At 60.4% G+C, this 2500-nt stretch overlaps 2 non-coding genes across 2 annotated transcripts in view; both read right to left on the bottom strand.

Annotated features, from left to right (window-relative positions):
* LOC126324078 (large subunit ribosomal RNA) overlaps nt 1-1738 on the bottom strand; it is a 4222-nt gene extending 2484 nt beyond the window's left edge. Inside the window, exon 1 of the ribosomal RNA XR_007559834.1 lies at nt 1-1738. This exon is cut by the window's left edge and continues 2484 nt beyond it. This is a non-coding gene — a ribosomal RNA (large subunit ribosomal RNA).
* Nucleotides 1739-1926: 188 nt separating this feature from the next.
* LOC126324082 (5.8S ribosomal RNA) lies at nt 1927-2081 on the bottom strand. Its single transcript, XR_007559836.1, has one exon. It is a non-coding gene; the product is annotated as a 5.8S ribosomal RNA (ribosomal RNA).
* Nucleotides 2082-2500: the final 419 nt, after the last annotated feature.

The raw sequence follows: 2500 nt of genomic DNA, 5'->3' as shown, positions 1-2500 counted from the left end.
CCTACTCGTCAGGGCTTCGCGGCCGGCCGCGAGGACCGGCCATGACTGCCAGACTGACGGCCGAGTATAGGCACGACGCTTCAGCGCCATCCATTTTCAGGGCTAGTTGCTTCGGCAGGTGAGTTGTTACACACTCCTTAGCGGATTCCGACTTCCATGGCCACCGTCCTGCTGTCTTAAGCAACCAACGCCTTTCATGGTTTCCCATGAGCGTCGATTCGGGCGCCTTAACTCGGCGTTTGGTTCATCCCACAGCGCCAGTTCTGCTTACCAAAAGTGGCCCACTTGGCACTCCGATCCGAGTCGTTTGCTCGCGGCTTCAGCATATCAAGCAAGCCGGAGATCTCACCCATTTAAAGTTTGAGAATAGGTTGAGGTCGTTTCGGCCCCAAGGCCTCTAATCATTCGCTTTACCGGATGAGACTCGTACGAGCACCAGCTATCCTGAGGGAAACTTCGGAGGGAACCAGCTACTAGATGGTTCGATTAGTCTTTCGCCCCTATACCCAGCTCCGACGATCGATTTGCACGTCAGAATCGCTACGGACCTCCATCAGGGTTTCCCCTGACTTCGTCCTGGCCAGGCATAGTTCACCATCTTTCGGGTCCCAACGTGTACGCTCTAGGTGCGCCTCACCTCGCAATGAGGACGAGACGCCCCGGGAGTGCGGAGGCCGCCGCCCCGTGAAGGGCGGGGAAGCCCCATCCTCCCTCGGCCCGCGCAAGGCGAGACCTTCACTTTCATTACGCCTTTAGGTTTCGTACAGCCCAATGACTCGCGCACATGTTAGACTCCTTGGTCCGTGTTTCAAGACGGGTCGTGAAATTGTCCAAAGCTGAAGCGCCGCTGACGGGAGCGATTATTCCGCCCGAGAGCATCCCGAGCCAACAGCGGCGCGGGTCCGGGGCCGGGCCAGGTAGGTCCGTCATCCGGGAAGAACCGCGCGCGCTTGCCGGGAGCCCGAGCGCCCAAAGGGGCGAATCGACTCCTCCAGATATACCGCCGAGCAGCCAGCCAGGACACCGGGGCTCTGCCCAACAGACGCGAACCGAGGCCCGCGGAAGGACAGGCTGCGCACCCGGGCCGTAGGCCGGCACCCAGCGGGTCGCGACGTCCTACTAGGGGAGAAGTGCGGCCCACCGCACACCGGAACGGCCCCACCCCGCGGCGAGTGGAAAGGCAACCGGACACGACCCCGCCGCGGATTGCTCCGCGCGGGCGGCCGGCCCCATCTGCCGAGGGCGGGGGCCAGTGGCCGGATGGGCGTGAATCTCACCCGTTCGACCTTTCGGACTTCTCACGTTTACCCCAGAACGGTTTCACGTACTTTTGAACTCTCTCTTCAAAGTTCTTTTCAACTTTCCCTCACGGTACTTGTTCGCTATCGGTCTCGTGGTCATATTTAGTCTCAGATGGAGTTTACCACCCACTTGGAGCTGCACTCTCAAGCAACCCGACTCGAAGGAGAGGTCCCGCCGACGCTCGCACCGGCCGCTACGGGCCTGGCACCCTCTACGGGCCGTGGCCTCATTCAAGTTGGACTTGGGCTCGGCGCGAGGCGTCGGGGTAGTGGACCCTCCCAAACACCACATGCCACGACAGGCGGCAGCCTGCGGGGTTCGGTGCTGGACTCTTCCCTGTTCGCTCGCCGCTACTGGGGGAATCCTTGTTAGTTTCTTTTCCTCCGCTTAGTAATATGCTTAAATTCAGCGGGTAGTCTCGCCTGCTCTGAGGTCGTTGTACGAGGTGTCGCACGCCACACCGCCAGCCGGCTGTGCACGCTACCGAGAAAGTACCGGTATGCGAACCGCCAGGCGACGGGCGCGCATCGCACGTTTAAGGAGACGCGGCCGGCCACACAGGCGACCACGACACTCCCACGTCTCCGAAGCGGGACAAACGCCGCGCGCTTCAGTATACGTAGCCGACCCTCAGCCAGACGTGGCCCGGGAACGGAATCCATGGACCGCAATGTGCGTTCGAAACGTCGATGTTCATGTGTCCTGCAGTTCACATGTCGACGCGCAATTTGCTGCGTTCTTCATCGACCCACGAGCCGAGTGATCCACCGTCCTGGGTGATCTTTTCCTTTTCAGTCTCCCACTGTCTCTTTCAAGACAGTAGCATTTGCGGGACTGAGGCGTCTGACGGCCCCTGTTCCACTATTTTTTTTGTGTCCAACGGCCTCACAGCCGATGGGCGTCGTACGGCTCCACACCGGAGCGGACAGGCACTCGGGCGAACGTCATTCAAAACCGGCGCCAGGCGCCAGGTACCGCAGGCCAGCCGCTCCAGAGCTTCAGCGCTCGTACCACACAACAACAACAACAACAACACTTCCGCTAGTTTTGAGAGGCACGCGTGGTTCCGCACGCGGCGCACGGCCACTGCCGTACAGGTAGCGTGTTGCGCGACACGACACGCACATCGAAAGACATGCAGTCTAGTCGGTAATGATCCTTCCGCAGGTTCACCTACGGAATCCTTGTTACGACTTTT

The sequence above is a fragment of the Schistocerca gregaria genome, unplaced genomic scaffold (assembly GCF_023897955.1).
Source record: "Schistocerca gregaria isolate iqSchGreg1 unplaced genomic scaffold, iqSchGreg1.2 ptg000884l, whole genome shotgun sequence".
In the NCBI taxonomy this organism is placed as follows: domain Eukaryota; kingdom Metazoa; phylum Arthropoda; class Insecta; order Orthoptera; family Acrididae; genus Schistocerca; species Schistocerca gregaria.
This window is presented reverse-complemented; position numbering and strand designations above follow the sequence as displayed.